A 20447-nucleotide genomic window follows, 5' to 3' on the forward strand; every position below is an offset into this window, starting at 1 on the left:
AAGCTCAGTCCTTTTTTCATGACATTATCCCTTCTGGTGTCAAAAATGAATCTTCTCCTTAAAGTTCTGATAGACCACAGTCTTATAGAAACAAGTATTATAGTCCACAACTGCTGGTGAGGACACAAAGTAAATCTCAGCCAAAAATAACTGCCTATGTAAAGTCCAAGCAAGTGATTAATACCTATTTTATTAAGCAGTGTCTTTTCCCTGAAAAATAGAAAAAGCACTGGATTGGGTTTCATATTTTTAAAATCTGTTTGTGTTCTGCGACTTTTTAACAGATGACATCTTCTAAGTCCAGTTTTCTTGTCTGTAAAATGGAAGATAATTTCTGTGTCTTCTTTCATCTCTGGGTTTCCTAGATTGTTGTATGTTTTACATTTTTATAGTCTTATAATAAAACTCTAACCATCTAATGTAGTACTATAACTATGTGTTACAGTAAAATATCTTTTATTATCAGGGCTCTCGGTAAGTGAGGAAATATTGGCTATTAAACCTCTTCAGAAGCTCTTTTGACATTCTAATATCCAAGCCATTTTATTCTGAAACCTCATATAGAAGAAGGGGCACAAGTTCGGGAAGAGATCAATATAATTGAAATTATGGCTCCACCATTCACTAGTAGGTACGACTCTTTAAAAGTCCCTGAACGTGTTTAAGCTCGGGTTCCTCATCTGAAAATGGGCATTCGAAGGTTACAGATATATCTATCTGTCTGACAAATGACAGGTCTTCATAAAGTTTTAATTTCTATTTGTTAATGATGACATTTATTCTGCAGGGTAAATTAGTTATTGTACCAAAAGAAAGACAAGTAGTTTCTTTGTAATCCCCTAATAAAGTCTGTGCTCTTTTGCTCCCTAAAATACCTATGTGATCTCATGGGGAGTTGTAACAGTTTCTAACTTCGCATTCAAAATTTGTCCACGTTAGCACTCGATATTTATTATTTTCACATATAAGTAATCTGAGTTGATTCAGACAACTTTTTATACGTTAGACCACTTTAAAAGCTATTATCAGTCCTTTGGTGAGACAGTGTTTAGTCTAAAAACAGACCTTGTTCAACGCTATTTATAGACTTTGATTCTTTACACAATGCAATTTGCAGAAAATGTTTACTTAAAACAATATTTGAAAGTAATATTTTATAATAAATCACTTTTGGACATAGAAGGTATAATAGAACTGATTATAAAGCTGAGATTTCTGGAATCTGAGCCTAATTTATATGAAAAGCCAAAAAGCTTGAGTAAGATCTGATTTCAAGGTATTTAAGGTTAAAACTTGTTTCTGAGTCTCTTAACACATTTTCATTTACTCCTTAGAGTAATAATTTAGTTAGATTTTTATCTCTTAAAGTACATATAGCTAAAGAAGTCTATACAGTTTCTTTGAAAAAATTTTATAAATCCATTAAATGCAAACATAGATCTTTATGAAATAATCTCAGATCTCTTAAAATGTTTCATTGTACATTTTTTTAAACAGCATGCTGGTTTCTTGCATCATATTAATTTTTGTATTTCTTTGAATTTAGATGTCAATAAAAGAACATAAATTCTATCTCTGGCTGTGCCAGTTACTAACTACGTGCCGCCTCTGGGAAATTCAGAATTTTAGGTTCTGATAGAATTCTCAAAGATTATTCTAAATTTCAGAGCTTTAGAATTTTTCATAAATCCTACTTAGAACCTGGCTAAATTTTATCCTTTGTAAAACAGACATAATTACCACCCCACTACATCAGTTATGTATTGTCACAGTAATATCACTTCATAAACAGCCACAAAAGTTAAGTTGCATACAAGTACAAACATTTACTTAGTTCACAAATAAGCAAGGATCAGCTGATCTTAGCTGAGCTTACTCATGCATCTGAGATGAGTTATGCGTTGGCAAGGTGATTCTACTGACCTTGGCTGGGTCTCCTCACATATCAGTTGCTGCCTGGCTGTTGACCGATTTGGATGGCCTTGAGTAGGGCTATGGGAGTATTAATTCTGCTGTGTGTGTGTGTGTGTGTGTGTGTGTGTGTGTGTGTGTGCTTGTGAGCGCGTGTGTGTCTGTGTCTGTGTGACTGTGTATGTGTGTGAAAAAGAGAGTGTGTGTGTGTTTTAGAACTTTATATTTTTAGAGCTGTTTTAGGTTCACAGCAAAATTAAAAGGAAAATACAGAGATTTCCTATATATCCTTATATCCCACACATGCACAGCCTTCGCGTTATCAATACCACTCACCAGAGAGTACATTTTTTACCTATATTGGCTCATCATAATGACTCATAGACCATAGTTTACCTAAGAGTTCATACTTGGTTTTATACATTCTATAAGCTTGGGCACATATATAATGGCATATATCCATTATTATAATACCATAGAGAGTTTTGCCATGCCCTAAAAATCCTCTGTGATCTGCCTATTCATCTTCCCCACCATCCTGACCCCTGGCAACCACTGATATTTTTGTTGTCCCCATAGTTTTGCCTTTTTCAGAATGTTATATAGCTGGAATCATATTGTTGTAACTACTTGGATTCATTTAGTAATATGCATTTAAGTTTCTTCCATGTCTTTTCATGCTTGAGAGATTATTTCTTTTTGGTGCTGAATAATCTTCCATTGTCTAGGCATACCAACATTTCTTTCTTCATTCATGTACTGAAAAGCACTTTGATTTCTTCCAAACTTTGGCAATTAAGAATGAAGCATCTGTAAACATCTGTGTGGAGATAAATTTTCAACTTCTTTGGGTAAATACTAAGAACAATTGCCAGATCATATGTGAGAGTATGTTTAGTTCTATATGAAACTGCTGAACCGTCCTCCAAACTGGCTATACATTTTGCATTCCCACCAACAATGAATGAGAGTTCCTGCTGCTCCACATCCTTACCAGCATTTGGTATTATCAGTAGTCCAGATTGTAGCTGCTCTAATAGGTATGTGGTGGTATCTTATTGTTGTTTTAATTTGCATATGACATATGATGTAGAGCATCTTTTCATAGTCTTATTTGCCATATGTATACCTTCTTTGATGAGTTAACTGTTCAGGTCTCTGGCCCATTTTTCTAATTTGATCGTTTGTTTACTTTTGTTGAATTTTAAGAGTTCCAACTCTTGATCTCGAGGTAGTGAGTTCAAGGCCATGTTGGGTGTAAAGATTACTTAAAAATAAATAAAGAAATAAACTTTAAGAGTTCTTTGTATATTCTGGATAACAATCCTTTTATCCTATGTGTCTTTTGCAAATATTTGCTTCCAGTCTGTGGCTTCTTTTTTCATTCTCTTAACATTGCCTTTCACAGAGCAGAATTGCTCTACAGCTAGTTTATCTGCTATTTCACAGATAGTCACGTAGGTTTCTCTATTTTAGCTTCTAGGAGTGTTATAGTTTTGTGTTTATATTTAGGTCTGTGATCAATTTTGAGTTAACCTTTGTGAAGGGTATAAAGTCTGTGTTTAGATTTATTTTTTTGCATGTGGATGTCCCATTGTTCCAGCATCATTTGTTGAAAAGACTGTCTTTGCTCCATTGCATTGTCTTTACTCTTCTATCAAAGATCATTTGACCATATTTATGTGGACGTATTTCTGGGCTCTCTATTCTGTTCCATTGATCTGTTCATCCTGTTTTTTTTTTCCACCAGTATATACTGGTTTGAATTACTGTAGCTTTATAGTAGGTCTCGAGGTCAGATAGTGTCAGTCCTTCACCTTTGTTCTTCTCCTATAATATTGTGTTCATAATTCTGTGACTTTTACTTCTCCATGTAAACTTTATAATTAATTTGCTGGTATTTTGATTAGGAATGCATTTAATTTATAGACCAGTTTTGAAAGAGCTGATGTCTTAACAGTACTGAGTCTTTCTATCCCTCGACATGGACTGTCTATTTATTTAGTTCTTTTTTGATTTATCAGCTTTATGTTTGTTTGTTTGTTTGTTTTTCTTTTTTTTTTTTTTCCAACGTTTTTTATTTATTTTTGGGACAGAGAGAAACAGAGCATGAACGGGGGAGGGGCAGAGAGAGAGGGAGACACAGAATCGGAAACAGGCTCCAGGCTCCGAGCCATCAGCCCAGAGCCTGACGCGGGGCTCGAACTCACGGACCGCGAGATCGTGACCTGGCTGAAGTCGGACGCTTAACCGACTGCGCCACCCAGGCGCCCCATGTTTGTTTGTTTTTCAACAGGCTACCTCCATCATGTTCTCATGGCAACACTGAGGGATAAACACTAAGTGTAAACATTCAAGTATTTTTCAAGTTTCTGCTTGTGTCACAATTGCCAACATACGATTGGCCAAAGTAAACCACATGGCTGGCCTCAGAATAAGGGTCAGTGGAATGAACTTCCGATTCTTGCTGTAAGGAGCTTCAAAGTCATGGCAATGGGTGTGGATACAGGGGGAACTGAAGAACTCTCATTAGGGTGACCTGTATGGGACCATATGCAATCAATCTACCACACCAACTTATTACATAGGACCTTTGTAAAGATGAAATGATGTACTTGAAAGCCCTCAGTAAAAATTATAATACATTTTGTACATCCTGTTACAGAGATTCTCATTATCATCATGACATTTGCAATACAGCTGCCTTGACGGACATAACTTTAGAACAAGGGTCAGCAAACTTTGGCTCTTGGGCCACATTTGTCATATGGCGTCTCTTTATATAACTCACAGACTAAATATGTGTTTATATTTTTAAATGTCTGAAAAAGATAGAATTTTAAAAATAATATTTTATGTAACGTTAAAATTGTATAACATTCAAATTTCAATGTCTCTAAAGAAAGTTTTATTGGAATACAGCCAAGCTCATTTATTTTATCTATTGTCTATTGCTGCATTTGCACTACAATGGCAGAGTTGAGCAGCTGAAACAGAAATCATGTGGACCCCAGAACCTAAAATATTTATTATCTGGCTCTTTACGGAGATGTTTGCTGACCCCCTGTTGTAGAATACTTAAATGGATCTTACATTTTTTAACAGACATTTCTAAAGATGTCTAGCATGGTGATGTGGGTCACTCCTCTAAGATTCCTCAGTAAAAATTTGGAAGGTTGAGGAGTGATATTACATGATTTTGACTGGCAGTACTAATGTACCTTCTTTGTCAGCTTATCTTCTACATGTTTTTTTTTTTTTTTTTTTCTTCCCTCACTGCTCTTTTGCTTTATTTAATCTTTCAACATCACATTAGCTGGGTATCCCTCTGCAGTGTCCTTGCAGCTCAGGTTTGGGCAATTAACTGATGTGAGTCTCAGTGACCAGTTGTTCCCTGCAAAGTTCATCTCAAGGAGAAGTCCAGTTCTGGAAGCACCCTGCCAATATTCCCATCTGTCAGAAGTAGCAAGAAGTAGACCCCCCCCCCCCCCCCCCCGCCCCCAGCTGGAGCCTGCTGGCTCTGACCTAACATTTTAGGCTCCAACAAGGCAGAACCCCTCAGACATAAGTGTATATTTAGTAAAAGAAATAGCTTGATGGAGAATTCAAATAGTCTGACTCTAAATATTAGAATAGTGCTATATCGTGCTATAGTCATGGTTCCTTAGATGTTTAGCTCATAATTACATTTTCTACTTTATGTTTATTTAACAATTTAAATATATAATGTTGTTGTTAAATAATTACACGTCAGAATTAAAACCCCACACTTAAACATAACACCATGCTTGTATATACGGTTTCCGTTTTTAACTACGTAGACTTACCTATGTATTTGATTTTATGAATAGTCATTAAACTAGTGCGAATAATTTTATATAATTCTGCTTTTATCCTCATGCTGGATTTTAAAGTTCCTTTCTAACTCACTTCCATTTCTTACTTTGGGATTAGCTCATTTTCAATGCTAACATAAGGTTCTGAGTGTTTAGTGCATTTGGGGATCAAAATGCCATCAATTTTGCCCAGAGCTACCAGCCACAAGGCATGTCCTCTGCCTTCAGAGATTTCCTGGCTCAGGCGGCAGTTGTCTTAGCACTGCTTTGTCTCAGAATTTGCCTTCCCAGTCATTCTCTCTCAACTGATAAAATAAGAAATTTCCATCTTATTTCTTCTCTTGACAGTGAATGCCTTATCTATGACTACTTTCTCCAGTCATAAGGAATTGTCATTCCAACAACCTGAATCAGTTACTTGAACTCTATACACATCTTTCCTTCCAAATACTGAAAAAGAGAGATTATAGTCAGGTAACTACATCTTGCAGCAACAGCATTCAACTGGCATTTCACAACCAAATATGAGTGAATATTTCCCCCTTTACTTTAAACAAAGTAGGAGATGTCTTCCTTCTGCCTAGTACAGTTCAGTGAATTGTTCTGATAAGTGAAGCTTGAAATGTAAAAACCTAAGTCAGCATCTGATACTTTTTTAAATGGTCGTTTGAATCATATGTGCTGAAAACTTATAGCAGGCCAAATGGTAGAAGAGCAATATTAAGGCATCGGTGCCCTAGAAAGAACCAATATGGATGTTTCAGAAAGTATTAATTAGTCTATTTCATAAAACCTCTTGAGAATGGTTTGTTCATCTGATCCTCATTCTCTTTTGTTTCAAAATCATTCTGATAGCTGTCTATGTCAAGTTTTTATTATTTTAAACCATTCTGAGTGTAGTTTAGTAATGTCGTCACAACCACTCTTCCCTCGTGCAGCACAAAGATAGTTCATCGAGAGCAAGAGGAGAGCAAGTGGAGGGCACTGAAAAGTACTCTCACAGAGCCCTTTGCCAGTGCCAGAGAACCGCTCTACTGAGAGGTGTGAAGGCGCCATTTGGAGATGGCTAATGACATAAAGTAGGAGGCATTCTCACGAGGAACACCAACTCGTACACCTAGGATTGAGGGGGAAAGAGTGTGTGGCACAGAAGCACTTTTCTGTGATTGTCCAAATCCACTCTTCGCTCTTGTTCAGCTGACATTAAAGTTGTCCACTTTGTCTTTTTTTAATTCTAAAGATGCCAAAGAATTCAAAGGCTGAAAATATGTTGGGAAAAGCCCTATTAGCCAATTAAAGTGGTGAGTGATAAGTCTGGTACAGGAGGACAAAATACCCTCTGATCAAAGTCCTCGGGTCCTGTTGGGTAACTTTGAAGAGAAAACGCACTGTCCTAAATGCACAACAATGAAAAGGGGACAAAGGCAGATGGGAAAAGAGGGCAGGGGACTGCTCTCTTTTTGTCATCTCCTGACTCTTTACCCTTTCATATTTATTCCTTTAGCTTGTGTTTGTGTGTTTGTTTGGGCCCCTTCCCTTTCTCCTTCCTTTCCTATTGAAGGTAAGAGCTATTGTAAACCTGCAGGAACTGAGGCTTCTGTTGTGTTCTCCTTCTTTATGGGGACAAAAAGACATTGATGGTGTGAAGCATTCAGAACTTACTCTGGCCCGTTGACTTCAAAGCTGAGAGCATATTGTACCCTTTCCAATATTTTGAGTTATGTTAACTGCTGAAGAGAAACATGACTTTTGGTCATCAGGAAAAGTTCCCGTGAGGTTGCATGGGCACAAAGCTCCAAAGTCATTCTTTTAATGAAAGTAATATATATGGACTAATCCCTTTGAAACCTGTTATTGACAGTGCAGGATGGAGGTGGTGGTGGAGGTGGGGGGGGGCGGGGAATAGTGTGTGACTTTTTCTGAGCAACACATGTTACAAAAGTCTTTGCCACGTATAACTTGTTTCCCTGTTTCTCCCATTTATACTCTATCAAGGTATTGCCATTCAGAGGCTGTTTTCTTAGTACCTTCCTAGCAAAGGCAGAGACTAATAGGTTAATGGTGGCAATAGCGGCTCTAGTGCAAGAGTTCTAAAAAGGTAGTGCCTTTCAAAATCTCTGCTGATACAGAAGACCCAGAAATGACATCGGGAATATTGCTTTAGGAAAATACTCAGCCCAGCTGGCATACACTGAATGAAACAGGGGCAAGAATATCACACAGTCTGCAGTTGCCCTTAAAAATCCCTGTTCCTTGCCTCTTGGTTTTCAAGCTTTGCCTGTTATTTTTAGATAAAGGTGTTTTTCAGCCATGTGCAAATAATAATTAAAAATATAATCATTATTTTTAACATCTTATAGGTAAGTGTTTTATATGGTTATTGAATTGAAATGACGCTGAAAAAAAATGTAGGAATCAAAAGCAAAAATTGCAAAATGGTGGTGTGCGGGCCATATCAAGACCGCAGATGTGTTTGGTTTGATCTACCGTGTTCTAGAAGAATGTGTGTCAACTTTTTAAATCTTTGAATTTCACATGAAAAAGTCAAGGTCTCAACTTCTCCCCAAACCCTGGAAGATTTTGCTATACTAGGCTTACATTCTCAAATGGCAAAATTGGCTGGCTCCAAAGGGCAGCTCTGACCAGTTTTGCCAGAATTCCTGACACCAGTCCACATCCTTACACAATGTATGTGCCTCCGACCTGCACCCCTCACTCAGCACGCATGCGTGCTGTCTGCCCTGAAGGCTTCCGAGTGTGTGATCTTCGTTCTAAATTTTTTTTAAGTTTATTTATTTATTTTGAGAGAGGGAGAGAGAGCGAGCACGAGTCAGGAAGAGGTAGAGACAGAGAATCTCAAAGCAAGCTCTGCGGTCCCTCTGCAGAGTCTGATGCAGAGTCTCGAACCCACGAACAGTGAGGTCATGACCTGAACTGAAGTCAAGAGTCAGAAGCTTAACCAACTGAGACACCAGACACCCATGACCTTCATTCTAAAAAAAAAAAAAAAATCCAAATAAAAGTGTGTCTTTTCCCAAATATGAGTGGATAACAGTGCTAACATGCTTGTACTTTCTGAGTTATGTATACATAAATACTGTTTTATGATGACACTTTGTGCAGTTCTACTGCAAGCTTCTCCATAGTATCAGTACCAAAGGGTTGACAGTAGGCATGGGTCATCAGCAAATCAAAAGGAAGAAAAACAGAAAGTTCTAAACTTACCAGAATTTTAGTCAAAAACATCTAGAAATAAACGAGACTAATTTTATCATACATGTGTATGTCATATTTTCCAGGTTACCGTTGTTTTTGTTTCAAATTACTATGGTAGTTCCCATAGTCATTTTAGTGCTACAGTCCATAAAGGATTTATTGAGCTAATTCTAAGCAACTGGCTTTCAAAGTTTCTTTTGGATCCTGGAGGTAATTTTGGATGTCAGATTTATGTCATGTGGCTATGGAGTGAAGCTATTTTAACATCTAGCCAATTCTACTCACCTGATTGGCAAATCTTTGGTTGTCGCTTTTGAAAACTAGTGTATACCTATTCACTCTTTTCTCCTTTTTATCTCATTATCTTCTTTGCTTGATGACCGTGCATGTGCAAAAGGGTGAGTTCTGTCCAAAATTCACTCTCAAATGATGCCATTGGTTTTATAGTTTGTTTCTGTATTTGTTTATTGATTTATTTGAGATAGGGAGGGAGAGAGAGAGAGAGAGAGAGAGAGAGAGAGAGAGAATATGTGAGTGGGGGAGGGCTGGAGAGAGATGGACAGAAAGAATCCCAAGAAGGCTCCACTCTGTCAGTGTACAGCCTGATGCAGGGCTGGATCTCAGGGACTGTGAGATCATGACCTGAGCCCAAATCGAGTCGGATGCTTAACCGACTGAGCCACCCAGGTGCCCCTCAAATGACCCAGTTTTATCCCTTCAACATCTACTATTGAATAATCAAACTATCTGCCTTCATAATTTTAGCAACAATGTGCACTTTAGGGCACATGTTATGTAGTTTCAATAAACATTCAGAGGGAAGATATTTAAGGGATGGAGAAGGTAGAGAAGTACTTAGGAGGGACTTGAATAGAGCATTAGCAGTAAGTAAACTAGGCAAAAGGTATTCTAAACACAGACAATGAGAAAAACAAAGGCTCAGAGAAAAACAAAGGCTCAGAGATAGGGTGTGCTTTGAGATGTAGGGTATAGTATAAACAGATTGGTTGGCTGGACTAAAGTCTGCAAAAGAAGTTAAGGGCAGAATGTGGTGGCCCTTGAATTCCAAGGTTAAGAGCGCAAAGTTTATTCTGTATGGATAAGAAATAACCACAGAAAACTCAGACCAGGGAATGATGCCATAGCTCTTAGGCAGCTAATTGGAAAACGGTGTTTATTCATGTAACATTTATTAGGTATATGTTATGTACTTAAATGTGCACACATGTATACACACACAGTATTAAAAATATATAAGCAAGAACAGAGATTAAAATATAGAATTAATCTTAGAAGAAGCAAGATAAACACAGAAAGACTAGTTAGGATATTACTATAATATGCAAAGCTGCTACTTGTGCAGACAATCCCCCAACTTATGATGGTTCAACTTTATGATGGTGCAAAAGCAATACATATTCAGTAGAAACCATACTTCGAATTTTGAATTGTGAGCTTTTCCCAGGCTAGCCATATGTTTGCCATACTCTCATGATGCTGGGCGGTGGCAACACAAGGAGCTGTGACCATGTGATCACAGAGGTAGACAACCGATACACTTACAACCATTCTGTACCTGTACAACTATTCTGCTTTTCATTTTCAGTACGGTACTCAATTGCCTGAGCTTCTCAACACTTTACTATAAAATAAGCTTTGTGTTAGATGATCTTGCCCAACTGTAGGCTAATGTAAGTGTTCTGGGCACCTTTAAGGGAAGCTAGGCTAAGCTACGCTGTTTGGTGAGTTAAGTGTATTAGATGCACATTCAGCTTCCAATATTTTCAACTTGCAATGGCTTTATTGAGACATAGCCCTATTATGAGGTGAAAAAAATGGCCTTTTCCATTTCAGACACACATCAACACGCGCGTGCATGCGCTCGCACACACACACACATTTCAGTCATACTGAAATGTTCTGACAGCCCCACTTCACCTTCTATGCAAGCAGTCAAGAACCTCTGTTCTAGTGCATCACTCTTACAGATAGTTACCATCTTATCCATCAGTTGTTGTAGGGGATGGAGAGCATGCTAATAACCCCTGGATCAGGAGGTTTGGTTTTCAGGAATTTACTCAGACAATCACCACCAACAAAGGAACCAGGACCCGGATCCGGAGAGTCTCTACACTTCACTATCACATTATGACTCCTTAAAGCCAACACTTACACTGTGCTTATTCTAAGCCGGACCTTATTTTCGATGCTTGATCTTAAATTTATATCAGTTTTTAATACCTCTTCAAATATTCTTTTTTTGTCTCCAGGATCAAAATGGATTTTATTTAATCACCACAGTAGATATAGGATGTAGGTACTAGTATCATCTTTATTTTGTAAATGATAAAATTAAGGCATATTTGGAACGTTGCAGATTATTAGAGCTACACACCATTTTAACGGCGAGTTTCAGCGTATCACTGCCCCACTACTCTCTATCACTGAATCTAGGCTGGATTCTTTCATCTGCACGATTACTTAAACTGTAGCAGCAACAACATAAGAACAATCATTTATTGGGTGCCTGCCATGCGTTTCCATACCATGTGTTGAATGTTAGGTGGTTCTAAACATATACTCACTTTTTCTACTTCATGGCTGTCCCGCCTGTCATTCTGCCACTCTGATCTTCCTTGTCCCTAGGCCTGGATGGCACCCACAGTATTTCTTTGTCTTGTCTTTCTCAAGGATGACAGGGAGTGTACATAAGGTGGCTGATTGACTGTTCTATAGGTGCATATTATACACTTACGAGTTCTCACTACTCCTAAAAGGCATTCTACTCATCTCCGGTAATTCTCTTTTGCACTATACTGAACAGCTATTCTCAGGTTTTACCCTCCCAGAAGCCCCCGGTTTCTGCCCCTGCATGCTTCATTCTCAGCTGACAGCCGTGGGAAAGGTGAGTTTCCTCAGCTTTACTTTTCTCACGCTGACAAGTCCCTTTTTTATTCTCACCTAGCTCTTTCCTTTCCTTTGATCTTGTCTTAGAGGATGAGGTGTTCCCCTAGAGGAAGCTAATTGGTCTACTTTTGCTTCTAAGCCTGTGTCCTGCAATTCTTTCAGGACTTTGATCCTCAATGGGTTTTTTTTTCCTTAATTCTTTTTTTCTTTCTCTGGTCCCCGTCTCATATTCCTTGACCTTCAGATATGTTTAAAACATACCTTAGATTTTAGTAAACCAAGACTTTCTCTGGGCCTTGGTAACACTCTAGCTACTATCTTAAAATTTTAAATTATTTTGTCTTAATGACCCCCACCCTACAGTAGTCAATGCTTCATTTATTTATTTAACAAATAACTGTGGAGTGCCTACTATATGCTAAGAACTATCCCAAGCTGTAACAAATTAACAGTAAACAAAATAAAAGTTCTTATGGATCATAGATTGTAGGAAGGAGACCGGTAATATGTAAGTAAGAAAATACTATACTATGTTTGAAAATAAGCGCTAAGAAGAACAGGGCAACTGGGTAAATCAGTCAGTCAAGCATCTGACTCCTGATTTCAGCTCATGATCTCACGGTTTGTGGGTTCGAGCTCTGCGTCAGGTTCTGCACAGAGCCTGCTTGGGATTCTCTCTCTCTCTGCCCCTCCTCCACTCATGCTCCCTCGCTCTCAAAATAAATAAATAAACTTAAAAAAAGAGCTAAGAAAAACAGTGAGTAGGCAAGGACAATGGGAAGTGGGTAGGGATTTTGTCATTTTAAATAGGGCAATGAGGGAGGGTGTGAGGAAACATTTGAGGAAAGTTGCGATGAAAATGAGAGAGCAAGGTTTATGGTTAGATCTGGGCAGGGAAGAAAGCAAGTGTAAAGACCCCAAGACTGAAGAGTATCTGGTGATTCAACAGATCTGGAAATTCAAGATTAGTCTGGCCAAAGCAGAGAAAGTGAGAGAGAGACAGTAGTGAGAAATGATGTCAGATGTATCAGATGATGTCACTTATCTGCTTCTACTTATTCCATCCTACCTTTTGCCTCTTTTGAATACTCATTACATATTTCTTTTATGTCAGGCATATCTATATACATGTCCCATCTCTTTTATTTGAACATCACCTTCTTTTAATTTTTTTTGAAATAGTTTTATTTATTTTTGAAAGAGAGACAGAGCACGAGTGGGGGAGGGGCAGAGAGAGAGGGAGGCATGGAATCCAAAGCAGGTTCCAGAATCTGAGCTGTCAACACGGAGCTTGATGCGGGACTTGAACCCAGGAACCATGAGATCACGACCTGAGATGAAGTCGGATGCTTAACCGACTGAGCCACCCAGGGTCCCCTGAACATCACCTTCTTTAAACAGAGTTTAACGTTGTTTACCATTGGATCCCTCACAGACCCTAGTTTTGTTCCTTTGATACAATATATGTTCTTGATCAATATTTCTTTAACGGAATTAAGTGAAATAAGTGATGACTTTTAAAATGAGGCCTTTCTTTATGAACATATTTTAAATTGTTTAAATTATTTTTTAGATGATGGTTGCTATAGGCCACATAGTTTATGGTAAAGACCATCTAATTCATACCCTTCTGTTTTAGGCGTAATGGTATCTAAATTTGGCTGTTACCAACTGACGTCAGAGCCTTCTCCCTTAAAGGTTAATAATCCTAGTTCTTTTTACCTTTTTTGAATTTATGAATTCTGTGCTTGCTTTTTTAAATCTAAAGGAGCACCAAATGCGACTTCAAATTCGTGGCCAAGATTAAAAATCCTTAAACAAAAATAAAAATCAATTAGATGTTTTATAGTCACACAGATTTAGATTCTCGTCCTTTGATTTCCAAATGCAAGAAGGAGAAATAATGTTCTGTAAATGCAAAACCTCTTAAGGGAAAAATATGGACTGTCAAGAGATGTGTTAATAAGTTGTGTCCTTGAGCTTAAGTGAATGCACATTCTAGTGTACTGTGAGGGAACACCATGAAACTGGAGATGTTCCTTGGCTTTCAGAAATAGAAAGCTTCCCCACTCCAACTGTGCTCATTAAAGGTCTCAGTAACACACATTGTAAAAAATAAAGTGCTGGTTTAAATGACCAGAACAACCTCTAACTGTGGTTATTACCTTCTTAAGTACGAGAGGCGGTTTTAAGCAGTTTTTATTTCCTATGTGGACGAGCATTATTTCCAGCCTCTTCCCTCCTACAGGCAGCTGCATTTCGATGGTGGCTGACATGACTTCTCTGTGGGTGAAAGCAATTACAGGCAAATAGTTTATCAAGCAGTCTGAAAACTGTAGAAATAAAAAAATATTTTACAGGGATACCAGATAGTATATTTTTTGGAGGGCTTTGAACATCCTTCATTATACAAAATGGATAATTATGGATAAAAGCTGTGGTAAGGCATACCTGAGCTCTTGACTGGGCCCAGCCACATGCCTGCTGTGACCTTGTCAGTTTACCTAACACCTCTGAACCTCAGTCTCCTCTTCTGTAAAAGGGGGGTAACAAGGGTCCCTGCTGTATGAAGACTGAGTAATGCATGTGAAGTCCATAGCAGACACTCATGCTGTATATAAGAACTGCTCCTATCGTCATCATCGACAATATCATCATTATTCATGTTAGCATCACGATCATTTCTGCTGCAGCCGTTTTTCATGGAGATTACAGCATCTTCCCCCACTGTTTCATTTTTGAAAACGGTTTTGGTTTCTTAACGTTTCTGTAGATACGAAGGTGGACTTTAAATGATTTCCAAGGTTTGTTAATGTTGGCTAAGTCATCCTAAAGGCATCAAAGCCCTTCCTGAGCCCTCCTGTCTTTGGGTGATGGAACACAGAAGATTTTTCATTTAGCAGAGCACTTTTCTGTGACTCAAAAGTGTACCTCTGTGGGCATACACAGCAGAGGCTTAACTGAAATATCAAAAACTTTGAAATGTGAAGTCTGACTTTCAAATCAAGTACATTTGTGTAGAGTGTGTTTTCTTTCCAATGTTCTAATTTTATGGCACCATGAATGCTCCAGCTGGAAGCACTGGCTGACAGTTGGTTTCGAGTGTGTTAACTTAATTTTTAATGCATTTTTAGGACTTTCCCTGTTTGGTACCCAGAATTCATTGATAAGAAAAAGATTCACTGACCTTAACCCTAAATACCAACTTTTTGCTGGATGTGCTTAGCGAGGTTTTAGCTGTGTGAAGCCTAATTTAAAATCTAAAATGACCTGAGTTTGGTTTTGCTAGTCACTTATAATACAACGCAGTCCATTTTACCAGCCCAAGGATCATAATGGGTACCATTCATTGGACAAATCCCTGAACACCAGTTTAGTGTATTTTTGCAATTTATACTATAACAAATTTACACCTGATGAGACACAAAAGAGTTAAGTCCAGGCATAATTTCCCTTTGAGGCATGAGGCGAACAACGTGAATCCACTTCATTGTTTCGGTGATCTGAAAAGGCAAATGTTACATAATTCTACAGCCTTCCCACAAGTGAGAGGAGAGCTCAAGATTTATAAATCTTACCTGTTTGAGTAGGTCCCTAAAGATAATAAAATTGCCACTACACCCGTTAGTTACTCAAATTTGCTATTTTTAAAATACTTTTAAAATGTGCCACCTCTCACCTGTTTTCATTTAAACAGATACTGTCTTTAGTTTCTAGATAAAGAAACAAGCATAGAGAATGTTCCCATGGTTCTGGTACCACTCTGTTATTGAATAATCTATGTGACCGACATGTAAATTCTGTAATGCATACACCAATTTTGGGTGTTAGATTGCTTTGGGATAAATTACCTAAATGTTATGAGATGTTCATCAGTTTTTCTCTTGATTCTAGTATTATTTAATCATTTACGTATAGCTTTTCAGTTTGTAAGTAGAATGTATGATAATAGAAATGAAGTATGATTTGTAAAAAAAATCCATAATGACAAGCTATTTAAAAGTACTAAGAAATTTAACTCATTTAATTTAGTTTTTTTTCTATTTTAATTTTGTCAAAGCACAGATTTACAAAAATATGAGAACTTTTTTTGTTATGAGCTTTTTTCCCTTGAATGTATTTTTCTTTATCTCCAACTCTACTTCAAATCAGACTTTGACTAAGAGGCCAGAGGGGGAACAAAAAATATTTGTGTAGGTTTTTGGTATCGTTGTATACTCTGCCTGGCCAGAAAACCATTTTGTCTTCAGTCACCTATAAAGGCTAATTGGAGGTCATGATTTTCTAAAATCAGTTGACTAATTCTCAAGCTCAAAACAGCAGAGAATCTGGAAAAGGGAACCGAAAAAAGTATTTCTCCCATTGCGCTGTTTCTCCTTCTGTCTCATGGAGCTGGAAAGAGAAACTCTACCTGCATGAGGCTGGGAATTTTTTTTATTTAATCAAATATTTAAAAGTAATAATTCTTCCAAAAGACACATCTGAAATTTTGACCCTTACTTTCAATCTGAATCAAGGCATACAATTCATAAACAACAGCCTATAATTTCTGTGCAACCAAATGTTGCATTTCAATTCAGTGTTAACTCATGGGAGAAAAAATAATGTCCGTAATGTCTTTCCCTGAGATTTCAATAACTTAATTGCTTTTCTAATTGCCTTTTTTTTTGGCTGACCATATTAAAGTAAGAATAATGCTTTGTCATTATTTTTTATCTTTTAATTATGAAATCTATAAACACCTGACTACCCTAGAAACAAGTAAATTTCTCTAGGGGAACAAAAATACAGAAAATATTCTATGATTTAGTCAAGGTCAAACATAATTTCGGTGATTAGGGAGGCATAACAGGATATCCAAAACTATATTTTTACCTTGGAAAATATTATCTTAATATTTTTCGGAAAGCTCACCTATATTGTTTTTTGCTAATGTTATAGTTTTCACTGGAACCCTTTAAAATATATTTTAATAGCAGAAGTCATAAATCGATATTACCATAAGTCGGTATTTTACATCTTTACATTTTCCCATGTTAATAAAAAGCTTTCTTATATTCTTTTTTCTGTTCTTTCCCGAGAAACTCACATATAATTTTGAACATTTGGCAGGTTGCTTACTTAATTAAAGCACCTTCTACCATTCCTGTCATTTTCTTAAAAGTATATGGGGAGCCTCAGAAGTGCTAGAAGTTCTAGCCACAAGACAGTTGAGTTACCACTTCAAATGACTTCTGTCATCCTCCCAGTACCATAATGACTATGGTAACTGGCTAGTAAAAGCCAGCGTTAGTCCTAGGCCAAATGGTGAAGTAGTTAAATTTAAATTTTATGCCGCTTTATTTCTTATATGTGTTTTAAAATTCCTACTGGCTCCTGGGTGGTTCAGTCGGTTAAATATCTGACTCTTGATTTCTGCTCAGGTCATGGTATCATGATCGTGAGATCGAGCCCTGCCTAAGATTCTCTTTCTCCCTCTCCCTCTCCCTCTGCCCCTTCCCTGCTCTCTCACTCACTCTCTAAATAAATAAATAAATAAATAAATAAATACCTACTTCTTAAAAAGAGATTGCTATCATGTAGACTTTATATATAAGGTTTAACATCATCTGTGTTTAAATATAGATGTGTCATTTGAAACTGGTTATTTTAATGCAAAAACTATTATGAAATAATAAAATAGATTACATAGTGATCCAAACTCTGATCATATTTCTGTGATGTGTCATATTTCTGTGAGTTTTTGTTGTTTCTCTCAAGTATACATGCTTAAATGCTTGAAGTTTGCTTACATTCTCCGTGATTTAGGTGTCCCGTACATAAAGTAGAGATAATAATGCTAGCCATTTCATGGGTTGTTGTGGGGATCAAATGAGATACTACATAATGCATGGTACATAGTAATAGCTGTTACCAGCTATGATTAGCTATTGTGATTATTTACCTCCAACTACTGTCATAATGAGCTATGAAAACTGTTCTTTCTTCTGACTATCTATCATATGCAACACTTTTTTTTTCATCATTCATACCACCCTGGTGATGTTCAGGTACTTGCAGCTTCCTGAATTAGTGCCACGTAACACTCTTCGCATGAGCGTTATTAAGTTCCTACAAAGACCTAAGGTATTGTGGGAACCCTGTATTTCCAAAGATGAATTAAACATTATCCCTCAATAAACACTTGGGGTAATTAGGAAGAAAGAAAATAGGTAGAGGTTTATAATTAACATGACTAAAGAAGATCAAAAGGAAAGAAAAAGAAGAAAAAATAAACTGGCAAAGAAACCGTTAGGAGTGGGTACTCCAGACACAGAGATCAGCTTGTTTAAGGACCAGAATGCTAAGAGAGGAAGAACTAGAGATGCAGTTCTTTAAATTCATGAATAATAATGTAACTGGGAATTTGACTTTTTTTCCCTTCAGATATTGGAACACATGTCTTGGGTTTTCTTATCACATCTACAGTGCACTATTTGACACATTATCATGGGATAATTGTTGCGATTATTTTTAGAGTATTTTTAAACAATCCAAGCAAATGATGAGTAACATCGTCTGAGGCACAGTATTTCAGTTGATTGCACTAAAGTGATAACACATTATATTCAAGGTGAGAACCAGATGTCTCTACCTGATGGTGTGTCACTTATTTGACAAAACAAATTGATATCATACAACTTATTTTACTACCGTGCCTAATCTATGCACAGTGTAGTGTAATAGCCTCAGGATTTCAATACTCTGGCAGGATGGAGGGAGATACTGAATAGAGATCTAGATTTGTCTGATTTCTGAAGAGAATATTGTGTTTCTCACAATCAGTAGTAACACTGATGATGGTAATAATATATTGAATTTGTTTATGGTTCATGTGGGCTGATATTTCTCGGTTCTTGCTTTAAAAGGACTTAACGTTTGGAAGACAATATTTTATCACCTTGTAATGCCTTTTAAGAAATTGAAATAGGCTAAACTATAAAATTCTGTTGAGCACCAGGATATAATCTTTAATTTGATTTTAAATGTTTATGACGTTAAACTCTAACCCTTAAGCCTACTTTTAGATTGTGTAGTAACAGGAGTTTAGAGGTGTTTTGGAGCGTTATGAGATTATATTTTAAATATAACATTTTCTATGTGCAAAATCGCTGTTTCTAGCAGAATCTAGCCTATCTGGACCCTTCTGTCAGTACCATTTTTTCTAGGCACGTTGGTGCTGAAAATAGTAATAGGTAAAATAATTTTTAAAAGATGAAAATACTATGTTAATGGATTTCAACCAGGATTTCTTTTGAAATCGTCTGTAAGCACTTTTTGAGTGTTTCCAAGTAGATTAAATATTTATTATATATCTAATATTTATAGTTTATATATATTTATCAAATGTAATAATTTTCAGATAACTTATCAATGATATACAACTGGCAAAATTTGTATTATACATACCCTACGGAAAAAAATTCAGATATTTACAATAGATAGACTATAAATAAAATCTGAGCCACAAGAATGAGAATGCCCCAATTATTTATATTTGACAATATTCAAAATAGCTTTCTTTTTCTCATTCCCCAAAGCCTCCTTTAGAACCATTTCCTTTTGACAGTGTCCTTAGTAACAATTCATTGACTGTATTATAATAGTTCTGCAGGTTCCAGGAGTGCAGTATACTTGTCATTCCTTATTAACAGAGCACCTGATTATGTGAAACTCTATTGGTCTAGCTGGTTATGAAACCGGTGCTCTGGCACATAGGCCAAACACAAGAATAATTTTATTATGAAAGAGCAACCCCAAAGCCTTAAAGAGAGCAACCAATATTTAACTATTTTAATAAGCCAAAACTCTGATTTTAAAGACACCAAAACAGATTTGTTGTATCGTGTTCATCCAGGAAAAAAAAAAACCTAACTGAATGAGCAACAATCTTCCAATTTGTTAAAAGCCTTTGACAGACTCAAAAAAGGAACAGATTCTTAAATGTTAAGGAAAAAACTGAGAGCAACAGCTTTTAAACCTCTGACACAATCACTAAGAAACAGATTCTGTTAGCTTCAAAGAAATTGGAAAGGATCTTTATTTTTCAAATATGCTGACAGTCATAAAGTAATGGATTTTTTAAAAGAAGAGACTCCTTGCAAACATTTACATTTTTTACATGTAGAATTCTGGAGTAGTTGTCTACTAGAGCAAGGATGGCAGTTTTGTCATATTTAATTCAGCCCTCTTTCCTTTCTCATGCACACCAAAAATAAGTATTTCAAATCATGATCATTATAGAGGAGAAACTTTCCCACTGAAAGGAAAGCAGACAAACTGGCCAACAGGGATCTTGGGGACATCTGCGGAAGGTCATCAGCTTGTGGGATGACCGTGGATTCGGAAGAGCGCCTCCCGGCTTCATAGCAAAAGTGTAAATGGATGAAAAGTGTTCGCTTTTGGTCTTTTCCTTACAGTAATATTTGAAATGTCTTCCTCTTCTTCTTGGCTGGGACTTTGGAGATGGTGTACCTCATCATGCCTCCGCCCCCCCCAAACTCACCACTCCCTTCCCATTTACAACATCACGTCACT

The sequence above is a fragment of the Panthera uncia genome (genome assembly GCF_023721935.1).
Source record: "Panthera uncia isolate 11264 chromosome C1 unlocalized genomic scaffold, Puncia_PCG_1.0 HiC_scaffold_3, whole genome shotgun sequence".
NCBI lineage: Eukaryota > Metazoa > Chordata > Mammalia > Carnivora > Felidae > Panthera > Panthera uncia.